The 14,930-nt window shown below is 37.4% G+C and overlaps 1 pseudogene; it reads left to right on the forward strand.

The window, feature by feature from the left end:
* Nucleotides 1-13,195: 13,195 nt before the first annotated feature.
* LOC116582300 lies at nucleotides 13,196-14,718 on the forward strand (annotated as a pseudogene).
* The last annotated feature ends 212 nt before the right edge of the window (nucleotides 14,719-14,930 follow it).

Raw genomic sequence — 14,930 nt, forward strand, 5'->3', positions numbered from 1 at the left:
AAAAAAAATAAAGGAGAAAGGACCCAAATAAATAAAATCACAAAGGAGAGAGGAGAAATAATAACCAACAACACAGAAATACAAACAGTGATACTAGAATATTGTGAAAAACTGTATGCCAATAAATTGGACAAACTAAAAGAAATGGATAAATTTGTGGAAACATGTAAGCACCAAAACTGAAACAGGAAGAAATAGAAAACTTGAACAGACTGACAACCAGCAAAGAGTGTGAGTCAGTAATCAAAAAACTCCCAAAAAAACAAAGTACAGGGCCAGGTGGCATCACAGGCAAATTCTACTAACATTTGGAGAGAGTTAGTATCTATTATTTTCAAAGTATTCAAAAAAATAGAAAAGGAAGGAAAACTTTCAAACTCATTCTATGAGGTCAGCATTACTCTGATACCAAAACCAAATAAAGACTCCACTAAGAAAGAGAATTATAGGCCTATATCCCAGATGCAAAAACATGGGTGCAAAAATTCTCAATAAAATACTAGTAAACCAAATCCAACAATACATAAAACAAAAATTCACTAAGATTAAGTGGGATTTATTCCTGGGATGCAAGTGTGGTTCAGTATTCTCAAATCAATCAACATTATACACTCCATTAGCAAAAGAAAATATAAGAACCATGTGATCATTTCAATAGATTTTGAAAAAAAAATTGGACAAAGTACAGCATTCATTCATGATAAAAATCCTCAACAAAGTAAGTTTAGAGGGAACATACCACAACATGATAAAGGCCATATATGAAAAACCCCAATATCACCCTCAGTGGGGAAAAACGGAGAGATTTTCCTCTATGGTCAGGAATAAGACCGGAATGTCCACTCTCACTAGTGCTATTTAACATAGTACTGGAAGTCTTAGCCCCAGATATCAGACAACAAAAAGATACAAAAGCATCCAAATCAGCAAGGAAAAAGCCAAACTATCTCTATTTGCAGATGACATGAGAGAGAAAACCCAAAAGATCCCATCAAGAAATTGTTAGAGATGAAACACAAGTTCACTAAAGTCCCAGGATATGAAGTTAACATGCAAAAACTTGTTGGATTTCTTTTTTTTTTTTTTTAAAGATTTTATTTATCCATTTGACAGAGAGAAATCACAAGTAGTCAGAGAGGCAGGCAGAGAGAGAGAGAGGGAAGCAGGCTCCCTCTGAGCAGAGAGCCCGATGTGGGACTCGATCCCAGGACCCCGAGATCATGACCTGAGCCGAAAGCAGCGGCTTAACCCACTGAGCCACCCAGGCGCCCCAACTTGTTGGATTTCTATACATCAATAATGAAGCAGCAGAAAGAGAAATCAAGGAATCAATCCCATTTACAATTTCACCAAAAACCATAAGAAAATGAGGAACAAACCTAATGAACGAGACAAAATACCTGTACACTGAAAACTATAGAACACTGGAGAGGGAAATTGAAGATGACACAAAGAAATGGAAAACACCCCATGTTCATGGATTAGAAGAACAAACATTGTTAAAATGTCTATACTACCCAAAGCAATCTACACATTTTTTAAAGATTTTATTTTATTTATTTGACAGAGATCACAAGTAGGCAGAAAGGCAGGCAGAGAGAGGAGGAAGCAGGCTCCCTGCTGAGCAGAGAGCCCGATGTGGGGCTCGATCCCAGGACCCTGGGATCATGACCCGAGCTGAAGGCAGAAGCTTTAACCCACTGAGCCACCCAGGCACCCCCAATCTACACATTTAATACAATCCCTATCAAAATACCACCAGCATTTTTCACAGAACTAGAACAAACAATCCTAAAAATTGTATGGAACCACAAAAGACCCTGAATAACATAAACAATATTGGAAAAGAAAAGCAAAGCTGGAGGCATCACAATTCCAGACTTCACGTTATATCATAAATCTGTAGTGATCAAAACAGTATGGTACTTGCACAAAAATACACACATAGATCAATTAAACAGAACAGAAAATCCAGAAATGATCCCACAACTATATGGTCAGTAGATCTTCATCAATGCAGGACAGATTATCCAATGGGAAAATGGCAGTCACTTCAACAAGTGGTGTTGAGAATATCGGACATCAACCTGCAAAAGAATGTCACTGGACCACTTTCTTACACTATACACAAAAAAAATTCAAAATGAATGAAAAACCTAAATGTGAAAAGGAAACCATTAAAATTCTAAAGGAGAACACAGACAGTAACCTCTTTGACATTTACTGTAGCAACTTCATTCTAGATATGTCTCCTGATATAAGGGGAAGAAAGAAAAAATAAACTACTAGGACTTCATCAAACATTGTTTCAAACAAACGAAACAGATCATCAACTAAGAAGCTTCTGCACAATGAAGGAAACAATCAACAAAACTAAAATACCGCTTAGTAAAAGGGAGAAGATATTTGCAAATGACATATCTGATAAAGGGTTAGTATCCAAAAATATATGAAGAACTTATAAAACCCAATACCCCAAAACTGAATAATCCTGTTAAGAAATGGGCAGAAGACACGAAAAGACATTTTTCCAAAGAAGACATACAGATGGCCAATACATGAAAAGATATTCAACATCATCAATCACCAAGGAAATACAAATCAAAACTACAATGAGATATCACATCACATCTGTCAGAATGGCTAAAATAAAAAATGCAAGGAACAACAGGTGTTGGCAAGGATGTGGAGAAAGATGAACCGTCTTGCACTATTCGTGGGAATGAAAGCTGGTGCAGCTACTCTGGAAAGTAGTATGAAGGTTCTTCCAGAAGTTAAAAATAGAGCTACCCTAAGATGTAGCAATTGCATTATTAGGTATTTAACCAAAGAAAAAAAACACATTAATTTGAAGGGATACATGCAACCCAGTGCTTACTTACAATAACCAAACTATGGAATGAGCTCATGTGTCCACTGACTGATGAATGGATTTAAAGTTTAAACTTAAACTTCAAAAAAATCATATGGGCCATTGGTTTAGAACCGCCATTCAAGACTACCAACATGAAAACCACACTTTCCTTTTCCTTTTAGTAGCAATTGGGTTAGGCTCCAATGGTAAAATTATGAGTATTGTAGTACTAGAGTAGAGATCATTTATATCAAGTGTTCCTTCCAGTATTCTTCAATCACATTAGATATTATGTCTGACAGGCTCTGAGAGCAGACCTGGTCAATTACATTGCCCCTTCCCATTGCAGATTACACTCCAGATGTGAAAGGGCTGTAAGAGAGGAAAGTAAAAGAAATAGAGGTTGGGAAAGGAGTAGTGATGAAATGTCATGAAAAGGTTTACAGAGAAGGTCAGATATCCCTTGGTCCCTGAAAGCTGAATGGAAATTCAGAAAGAAGAAAGACAGAAAGAAGTTAGCTGCATAGAGGCTTGCATACAAGGGATTAATAGAGCCAATGAAAGACTGAAATAAATAAACATTCCAAGGAAATTTTCAAAATAAGAAAAGTGCAGCTGTAAGGGGAAGAAAGAAAAGAAAAGAAAAAGGAGACAGACATACACACATACACCCACAGTTATATCAATAAGGAGAGATCCTGAGAAGACTAAGAAAGCAGAAAAGGCACAGAAAGGGAGGTGAAAATCCAGGTTATAAAAATAGTTACATTCACCCATGGTGTAAAATTTTAAGTGCTCTTTTAACATAGCATCATGGTGAAACAAAACGCTCAATATACATATGTTTTCTCAGAACAGTAGCTCATGGCTGCGGGGAATCTGAATGTGTAGGAAATGAACGCCACATTTGTTAATTCTTGATGACATTTACTATTTACAAATGGCTGTTTTCAGGGGAAATATTGATTATAATTCTAAAAGTAGGCAGATACATCATTAATATATTTAATAATTAAGTGTAGAAACATGGTACAGTATTGAGAAATAAGGCAATCTTTTTTTCCAGAACTTGATCTAAAAGTAGAATCTCCAATGGCTGCTGTTGCAATTTCCAGGACTACAATGTTTTTTGTTATTATTTAAATTCATTTTCCTGCTTTTATGAAACTTCTGGAAAGCTTTTTGCAGCCGATGAACCCAACTGTTAAGCGAAGGTTATTTGGCTTCTGCTCTGGGCAATGTTGAGCATACTAGCTTTTTGGAAGGAACATGGGAGATGGAGATTAATTTTGCTTCATGGTGCTTAATATCATCTCAAGGTCTTTTCCCTTCTGTTTCTTTTTCTTCTTCCTTTTGAATCATACATTCAAATAACTACACGTGTGAACATTCAAGGGAAAGCAGTTCAGCATGTCCTTGTAGAGGTACAGAAGATAATATGGCATTACATATGCTCAATATGTTGTTTTGAATTCTCTAGAACTTTGTTTCTCCAAAGTCTAATATCTTTAGATGAAGGGAAACTGTGTTGCTCAGTCAGAAATGTGTAGGTGTCAAGTTTGATTTCTCTTCTATATTCTTATCATTTTCAGCATATATTTTGCAACCTGAAGGTTTTTTTTTTCTGTTTTCTTTTCCATTTGGAGTTTAGAACGTAATAAGCAGGTTAAGGAATCACTATATCTAAGGAAAGGTACTAGGTGATATCTCTTTGAAAAGCTTGTATTAGCTGCAGATGTAAACCCATAAGGGAAGGGAGTAATTGGTAGCTAGCATATCCATGATAACTCAGTGGATAAAAGTGAATAGGCAATCAAGGAAGGCTTGCATATCTTCCTCTCTCTCTTGACTCAGAAGAAATGGTTACTCCATTTGTATATGGAGAATGGAACTAAGAATGCCTCATACATGGAGAATGGAACTAAGAGTACCTTAAGCAGAATTCTTAAACTCTCTCCTACATTTCCCTTTCACAAAACAAATTTTTTATTTCAGAAGTATGCCAGTAGCTCCAAAAATCAGCATTCCTTTTTCAAAGGCTCATAGTGGCTTATAGTTTCCACTGCAATGACATTGGCATTTCTAATTCTTGTTTATGATGATTATTGAGCTTGTCATTGATTTCTCTGCCACCACTAGAGCTGGTTTCCTTACCCTGTTACAGAGGCACTCACCTGTGCCCTCAATCTCCCATTCATGAGCTACTTCTAGTGCCTGCATTCTTGCTCTGCTGCTCTTGATTCTGGAAGAATCAATCTACTACAGGGTCATAGCATTTTCAAATGTCCTTAGGTAGTCTGAATGATTGATTATTACAATTATTTTGTATGTCCAATCCAAAGTAGACTTAGTCTTTTGAGTTTATAGCTTTCCAAGTATTAAAACAATTTCCTCTAGAAATGACCATGAAGTATTTGAATAACTCTTGGCATTTCTAATTAACTATTAACCACTCTTCAAAGATAAAGAATATGTAAGTCTTGGGGTGCATGAGTGGCTCAGTGAGTTAAGTGTCTGGCTCTTGATCTCAGCTCAGGAATTGATCTCAAGGTCATGAGTTCAATCTCCATTTTGGGCTCCACACTGGAACCTACTTTAAAAAAAGAGTATGTAAGTACTTTTTTCCTACCTCCTTTTCCATAACTCCTTTATTCAGCCAACCAATCATTCCCTAAATATTTGTTAAGCATTTGTGCTAGGTACTGGTGATAAAGTGGTGAATAAGACATAAAAGTTTTCTGCCTTCATGGAGGTTACCATATGATTTCACTTATATCTGGAATATTTAAAAATGAATAAACAAAGAAGCAGAAACAGACTCATAAATACAGAGAAGAAATACAGTTGAACAGAAGAACAAATACATAATTACATAAAAGTTTAATAATTGTTATCCAAGGGAAGGAATAAATTATGCAGTCTGAGGAAATAGCAGCTCAAATGAATCACAGAAGCCAGGAGGAAAAGAGGTGGGGTAGGGTAGGAGATTGTTTCCAGAAGATGGCAGGTATGAAAGTTTGGGGTAAAGAAAAGAACCTGACAACTTTGAAAAACTGAAAAATACCTAAGCACAGCTGGAATATAAAACATAAAGGGAAGTGTAGTGAGAGATAGGACTGAGAAGGTAAAAAAAGAAAAAAAAAAACTGTAGATCATGAGGAACCTTGTAATTCATTCTAAAAACTTTGACTTTATCATGCTGTAACAGGAAGCCATGTATTAGATGTAAATAGAGGAGTGTCACGATCAGTGTTGCATCTGAAAAAGACCACTTTGTATTGTGACAGAACTAATTGGTAAAGGGCAAGGAGGGGTGAGGGGAAAAAGAGTTAAATGGCTATTGTTGTAGCGGACAGGCAACAAGTGGTGGTGGCCTGAGCTAGGGTAGAAGTACAGTGAATAGAGCAGACTGGGCAGATTTGAGAGGTAGAATATAGTCAACTTAGATATGGGAAAACAGAGAAAAGAATCAAGGATAGCACCTTGTTTCTGGTTTGCATAACTTACTGGGAGGACAGTGGTGATGTCATTTATTAGGATAGGAAATATAAGACAAGTAGCTGGTTTGGGGAGGAATATGATTTCAATATTAAAGTTTGGAGTTTAAGGTATTTTTAAGATGTCCAAGTGGAGATGCCAATTAGTTATATATACAAACTGAAGTGAAGCATAAAAGAGAGGTCAGGCATGAAGCTAAATTTGTGAAGTAGTGTGAGTAGAAGAGCTAGACCATGAGGAACACATAGAGTAAAAAAGCACAAGACCTAGAAGATAGATTTTTAGGAACACCTGCATTTAAAGACTGGTTGGAGAAAGAGAAGCTTGCAAAACATGTGAAAAGGAGTAGTCAGATAAGTTGAAATGAAGTTGGTAAGATACAGAAGCAACATAAGTGTCCATTGATAGATGAATAGATAAAGAAGGTGTGTGTGTATGTGTGTGTGTGTGTGTATATCAGAAGGTTAGTGTGTGTATACACACACATACACACACATATATACACATACACACACCATGTAATATTACTCAGCCATAAGAAAGAATGAGATCATGCTACTTGCTACAACATGGATGGACTGAGAGGGTATTATACTAAGAGAAATAAGTCAGACTGAGAAAGACAAATACCATATGATTTCACTTACAAGTGGAATATTTAAAAAAATGAATAAACAAAGAAGCAGAAACAGATCCATAAATATGGAGAACAAATTGATGGTTGCCAAAAGAGAGAGGGGTGGAGTGATGGGTAAAATGGATGAAAAGGAGTAAGACATACAGAGTTTCAGTTGTGGAATAAATAAGTCACAATAATAAAAGTTATGACATAGGAAATATAGTAAATGGCATTGTAATAGCATTGTATGGTAGCTACAATTGTGGTGAGCATAGACTAATGTATAGACTTGTGGAGTCACTATGTTGTGCACTTGAAATTAATGTAACATCGTGTGTTAACTATATGTCATTAAAAAAATTAAAAAAAATTGAAGTAGAGGGCAGTGTAACAGAAACCAACAGAAGAGAGAACATGAAGGAGGAAAATCAAATATCAAATGCTGATGGTAGGTCAAATAATATAGAACAAGACTAAAAAGAGAACATGGATTTTATTATATGCAGGCCACCAGCTACCATGCTTAGAATATCCTCAAGGAAGTTGTAGTAGTTGGTTGGGTGATTCTGAAGGTTGGAAAGAAAACCAGAATGCACTGGCTTGAGAAGTGACTGAGAAATAGGCAAATAGAGACAGTGAATCTCAACTAAACCACTATTTTCAGGGGTTGGTCTGAGAAAGGAGGAGAAAAATACAATGGAATCAAGATGGGTAAATGGACTCCAGAGAAAGTTTTTGTTGTTGCTGCTTAGAGCCTCTGTGGTTGAAGTAAATATTCTGTTTCTTTTAAGAGGGAGAGGAGCAGAGAAAGAGGGAGAGAGAGAATCCCAAGCTGACTTCATGTCCATTGTGGAGCCCAATGTGCTGCTCAGTCTCTCAACCCTGAGATCATAACCTGTCCAAAATCAAGAGTCAGATGCTCAACTGCCTGCGCCATCAGGATCACCTAAATATTTTTATTTCTATTCATTGCTGTAAAGAATATATGCAATTTGTATTGACTACAAATTCCTTCTTTTGTGGAATGAATCCTAGGGCAACACAAGAAGGACAGAGACTTGAATATGTTTTAAAATTTAAGAGTCTTGGGGCACCTGCCTGGGTGGCTCAGTGGGTTAAAGCCTCTGCCTTCGGCTCAGGTCGTGATCCCAGGGTTCTGGGATCGAGCCCCACGTTGGGCTCTCTGCTCCGCGGGGAGCCTGCTTCCTCCTCTCTCTCTCTGCCTGCTTCTCTGCCTACTTGTGATCTCTGTCTGTCAAATAAATAAATAAAATATTTTTTAAAAATTAAGAGTCTTTCTCCCTAATTTCCCAGAGGCTACTCAGTCCTGAAATGCCTTCTTCATCTCTCCCATGGGACCAAGGGATGCAATTTTGATGATATTTCTTGTCTTCTCAGAGTTACTGTGGTGAGCAAATAGATAAGACCCCCAACAAGACTCTTGCTGCAATAGTCTTTTAGAGATATTCTTTGAATGTCTTTTTTCCTTCTGGGAAGATAAACCTTTCAGAAGAATTTTTCCTGTTGCTAGTATTTCTGTTTTCCAGGAAGATGAAAACATAGATTTACTTTTATTCTTGTATTACCTGTATTCTTATGCCATTGGTCCGAAAGCAAGAATTCATAGTTAATATACATTCCAGGCCATTAGCTGATGATTAGAAAGAAATAATTAAAAGATGATTAGAAAGTATTTACTTTCTTTTCAGAGTCCCCCAGAGGTTAACTTTCCTTATCAAAACCCCAATTAGAAAACTAGTTTTGAGTTAGGAAAATGCAAACTTGTTTCTCCTCAGCATATTATCTCTCCTCTGACCTCTCTGTCAATGTTAAGACATATTCCTTCATCTATATCCTAGCTCGGTGTAACAATTAACCCTGAAAAGATTTGAAATGTGCCAAATTTCAGACTTTCCAAGCTTTAGTTTAATTCTGATAATCAAGTGAAATAAAAAGTACTTGCTTAGTGTTAGCCTTTTTACATACACAAATTGCTGACCCACTTTGTCTTAAGAACTTTACTATTTAAAAAAAGTAAAATCATTTCCCATTTCACTCCAAGCATGGATAGTTTACCCCCTAAAGAATTCTTCATCTGACTTGCCGTTCTCTTTTTGTTAGGAAGTGAAATGACTTTTTCAAAGACTCTAAGCCCTTCTAGGTAGAGAGGGGAGGGGAGAAAATGTAAGGGGAGATTGATAACACCCAAAGACAGCGATTGCTTTGTTTGGTAGTCTCAAAACAAATTTTCCAACATTTTTCAAATTGACCATGCAAAATCCAATTCTACTCTCCTCAACTTGTTGCTAAATAGGCAATCTATTGAATAGAGTCATGATTAGTTGGAAAGGCCTTTTGCCTGCCTGCCTGTCTGTCTCCCTTTTGGCAATTGTATTGCTACACCCAACACAACTGACAGGCTCTGCAGGCTTGTGCTTGGGCACTTGTTCTCTTCTTTGGAACATCTTTGCTTCTCAAAAAAAAAAAATTCCATTGGACTACTTTTCCCATCATGTAATCAACAGGATGCTAGCATATAATCCATCATAGAAGCTGGCATCCTCATGTACATGTGTGAATTGTGTATCCTGTAGCACCGAATATGGAAGTGTGGCAAAGAGACCCCATCTGCAACTCATAAGGCATGGTTGATGTGGGCTCTGCTAGTAAAAACCACTTTCCTGAATGGGTAGGAAATCGCCACCACAGGAGATGATAATATTTGTGAGCTTTGCTAACAAGCTTGAATTCTAACATAAGGCAGTTCATTGTTATGCTGCAGAATGTGAAACCTTAATGCTTTCGCTATTCAAACATATTTTATGATTTAGTGCAGCTTTAAGGAGCCAACAAAAGGGTAAAAATAAGGGAGGTGGAAGGAAAAAGATATCTGGAAGTAGAAACACTGATGAGCCCAGCTTTGCAAGAAATTTCATTGCCACTGATAATATAGTATTTTGCTTTGATTAAAGCTTTATCTTGTTGAATGTGTGCAGTGTTCTAAATACTGCTTCTTCAGCCCAGTCACGGATTTTTTTTTTTTGGTGGATTTCACTTTTAAAACAGCATTGTGCTATGTGCAAAACTGGGAACAAAAGGAAGAGGAAGCCACACACAAGAATTATGCTTTTGTCCAAAGACTAGCTGGAAAAGTTTCCCTTGCCAGATCCATTTTCTCCAAACAGATGGTGGAGGTTTGGTGTTTGACTTCTTGGGCAATCAACAATACAAACTAGTTGTCATAGAGTTTTGCTAATGGTATCTATTCTGATACTCAACAAAACATAAATTGGGGGGGAACTAGTATCTCATATTTGCTTTGATAAGAATGAGCTAAAAGAGTTAATTAGGCAGATATTTCTGGGAAATACTGACTCATTTCAGGAGAACTCTGTTTTACATACTGTCCAAAGTATGTGTAGACAGTTCAGCTTGTACCAGGAGACTGATCTGTCTTTTGATAGCATCTACTTAGGATAAAAATTGGCCTGAAAAAGTTATTTTGTCATCATTGCACTGAGATAATTTCTACCTCTAAAGTTCTGGGTTCCTGGGATGACTGATTCTTTTTTTTAAAGCCCAGGAGTCAAAATATGCATTTTTCAGGTTGAATAATATGCTGAGAGTTCATGTGTTCCTACATAGGAGTTGTCAGAATTTTGGATTTAGCTGTTAGTCAAGTTTAATGGATAGGTCCCTCCATCTAAACCCTATTTTCTTGTGGTTATACACTTGAGCTCAGGCAGGACACTTCTCATGGGTTTGGTGGCATTTCCAGAAGCTTTCCCAATAAGGTCATGAGATTGATTGTAGTTAATTCTGAAGGCAAAGGAAAAAACCTCTGAAACAATTATTTCCTAGGTATGGGACAAAATAAAAGGTGAGGTTGCTGGTTGTTGCCCTTATAGGACTTTTTAAAAGGCATGACTTGATTTGTAAAGTAATGTCCATCCATATACTTCGATGGGAGAAGGAGGGCAGAAGCCTATGTTTCTTGAGAGGGATAGCTATATGTAAAATCACATCTTTCTCAATTGCAGCTTAGAATGTATCAGCCTCCATATCTGGACTTCTCTGAAAGTTTAGCTTGAAGTCTCCCCCTTCCACTTTTGTGTCTTCAGATGTGACAAAGAAAACTCACATATGCCTCAGTTGTCACTTTAGACAGTTAACAGTTTTCTAGTATCAAATTATTTTAGCATGTCTCTACTTGTACAAAATGGATCAAGGAGGCATTTCAGAAAGTGACAAGGGAAAGGACTCTTATCTTTGCACGAGACCATTCTGTGGCTAATTGGTCAACCTGATTGAACAATCTCCATTGTCTGTATGTGTTGTAGATTTATCTCTTCCATTAAGATGTGATTATTCACGAAGCACAATACTGTGATCTAATTTCCACAGATAACCAGAAATGGGTAAATCCTTTCTATTAACTAGTAAGTGTTTATTCTGTGCATTACTGGGGTTATAATACTGTGTGACACAATTTAAAATATGATGTAGTGTATACACAATGAAAAAGGAAATACCAAAAACAAATATTTCTCTAAACATGTGGTGGCTCAGTTGGTTAAGTGTCCCACTCTTGGTTTTAGCTCAGATCATGATCTCAAGGTCCAGGAATTGAGTACTGCATTCTCAGGCTCCTTGCTTAGTGAGGAGTCTGCTGGAGATTCTCTATTTCCCTCTCTCTTTCTCAGTCTCTCTAAAATAAATAAATAAATAAATAAATAAATAAATAAATAAATAAATGACTTTCAAAAATCATGTAGTCCAAACATTATATATGAGTTAAATATAAAATAAGGTTTAAAAATAAGAACATTAGCATATATTTCTTCTTAATTATGAGGAATATTAGAACAATTAATAGTGTGCTGCATTCCAATGAGATTTTAACAATGGGCAACCTTTGTATGACATGATTTTGTAGCTTCCTTTTAAAGATTTATTTATTAATTTTAGAGAAAAAGCTAGCGCACAGGGGGTGAGGAGGGGCAGAGGGAGAGAGAGAGAGAGTCTTAAGCAGATAACCCGCTGAGTGCAGAGCCCACAGTGGGGCTCCATCTCACAACCTGAGATTATGATCCTGAGATCATGACCTGAGCAGAAATCAAGAGTTGGATGTTTAACCAACTGAACCACCCAGAAGCTTCCTTTTAAATAGCAGGATTGAAGCTGGTATGTTATTTGTTCCTGGTGAATGGAGCAGAAATAGAACCTGTGACACAAATGTTAATAACTCAATGGGTATCACATCTTTTACAAAATCTTTTGTTTATTGTCCAATGCTTAGAACTCAGCCACACATACATCAACATTTTGTGACTAGCAGAACACTTTGCCTTAATTATGATAGTTTAACAGGGTTTGGGGTGTATTGTAATTCTTCAATACAATACAGACTACCTCAAAAAGCAAGAAAAATCTTAAATAAATAACCAAACCTTACACCTGAAGGAGCTGGAAAAAACAGCAAACAAAGCCCAAAACCAATAGAATAAAGAACATAATAAAGACTAGAGCAGACAGGAGATAGAGATTGAAAAACCCCAATAGAATAGATCAGTGATACCAGGAGTTCATTCTTTGAAAAGATCAACAAAATTGATAAACCTTTAGCCAGACTCATCAAGATAAAAATGAGAAAGGATTCAAAATCAGAAATGAAGGAGAAAAACTGACACCACAGGAATACAGAAGATTAAAAGAGAATATTATGAAAAAATATATGCCAAAAATAGGACAAGCTAGAAAAAATGGATAAATTCCTAGAAACATATAACCTTCCAAAACTGAATCAGGAAGCAATAGAAAATTGGAACAGACCAATAACTAACAATGAAATTGTATCTGTAATCAAAAAATTCCCAATAAACAAAACTCCAGGACCAGATGACTTCAGAAGTGAATTCTACCAAACATTTAAAGAAGAGTTGATGTTTATCCTTCTTAAACTATTCCCAAAAAATGGAAGGAAAACTTCCAAATTCAATCTATGAAACCAGCATTACCCTAATATGAAAATCAGATAAAGACACTACAAAAAAAAAATCTACCAGTTGATATGCCTGATGAACATAGATGCAGAAATCCTCAACAAAATATCAGCAGGTCAAGGCAGGTTCTCTTACATTGACCACCTAAGAATCATGCTGTAAGAAGTAACAACCTCTCTTCTTCCTCTACAACATCTGCTCCGCAGCTGCAAATTAGCAACCATGTGTGAATGTATCTTCATCCATGTTGGCTAGGCTGGTATCCAGATTGGCAATGCCTTCTGGGAGCTCAGTTGCCTGGAATATAGAATCCAGCCTGATGGCCAGATGCCAAGTGACAAGACCTTTGGAGGAGAAGATGACTCCTTCCACATCTTCCTCAGTGAGACGGGTCCTGGCAAGCAGTGTTTGTAGGGCACTAGGCCCAGGGCAGTGTTTGTAGACCTAGAAGACACAGTCATTGATGAAGTTCACACTGGCACCTACTGCCAGCTTTTCCACCCTGAGCACCTCATCATAGGCAAGGAAGATGCTGCCAATAATTATGCCCAAGGGCATTACACCATTAGCAAGGAGATCACTGACCTTGTCTTAGATCGAATTCAGTAACTGGTCAACCAGTGCACAGGTCTTCAGGGCTTCTTGGTTTTCCACAACTTTGGAGGGGTTCCAGGTTCACTTCCCTGCTGATGAAACACCTCTGTCAATTACCACAAGAAGTCCAAGCTAGAATTCTCCATTTACCCAGCCCCCCAGGTTTCTGCAGCTGTAGTTAAGCCCTACAACTCCATCCTCACTACTCACACCAGATGAATGTATTTGGAGAACTCTGACTCTGCTTTCACAGTAGAAAACACAGCCATCTATGACATTTGTCATAGAAACCATGGTATTGAATTCCCAATCTACACTAACCTAAATAGGTTGATATATCAGATGGTGTCCTCCATCACTGCTTTCCTCAGATTTGGTGGAACCTTGAATGTTGATCTGACATAATTCCAGACAAATAGGTGCCCTATCCCCCATGTCCACTTCCCTCTGGCCACATATGCCCCTGTCATCTCTGTTGAGAAAACCTACCATGAATAACTTTCTGTAGCACACATCACCAATGCATGCTTTGAGGCAGCCAACCAGAGGGTGAAATATGACCCCCACCATGGTAAATGGATGGCTTGCTGCCTGTTGAACCATGGTGATGTGGTTCCCAAAGATGTCAATGCTGCCATTGCTATGATCAAGAGCAAGCATACCATCCAGTTTGTGGACCAGTGCCCCACTGACTTCAAAGTTGGCATTGATTACCAGCCTCGCACTATGGAGTGGGAGACCTAGTCAAAGTACAGAGAGCTGTGTGCATTCTGAGCAATACCACAACCATTGCTGAGTCCTAGGCCCACCTGGATGACAAGTTTGACTTGATGTATGCCAAGTGTGCCTTTGGTCACCAGTATGTGGGTGAAGGCATGGAAGAAGAGTTTTCTGAGGCCCATGAGGACATGGCTGCTCTTGAGAAGGATTATGAGGAGGCTGGTGTGGATATTGTTGAAGGAGAGAGTGACGAAAAGAGGGGAATAATAAAGTTGAAAGTGTCACAAAGATATTGCTTGTACAAGGAAGCTTATTCTGTTTTGAACACTGAGAAGTTGTGCTTTGATCAGTTGATTTGTATACAGTGGTGTATAGTCTCATATACATTTACTGACCTATGCTTTAAAATACAATATTTTGTTATAGACTGAAGCTATCTACTTCTCTGGAGGGTGTGAATAAATTATTCTCTGTCTTAAGAATATATATATTAGCAAATCAAATCCAACAGTACATTAAAAAAAATCATTCACCATGATAAGTGGAATTTATTCCTGCAAGTGTGGTTCAGTATTCACAAAACAAACAATGTGATACATCATACTAAAAAGAGAAAGGATAAAAATCACATGACCATCTTAAT

Source organism: Mustela erminea, chromosome X, assembly GCF_009829155.1.
Source record: "Mustela erminea isolate mMusErm1 chromosome X, mMusErm1.Pri, whole genome shotgun sequence".
Taxonomy (NCBI): domain Eukaryota; kingdom Metazoa; phylum Chordata; class Mammalia; order Carnivora; family Mustelidae; genus Mustela; species Mustela erminea.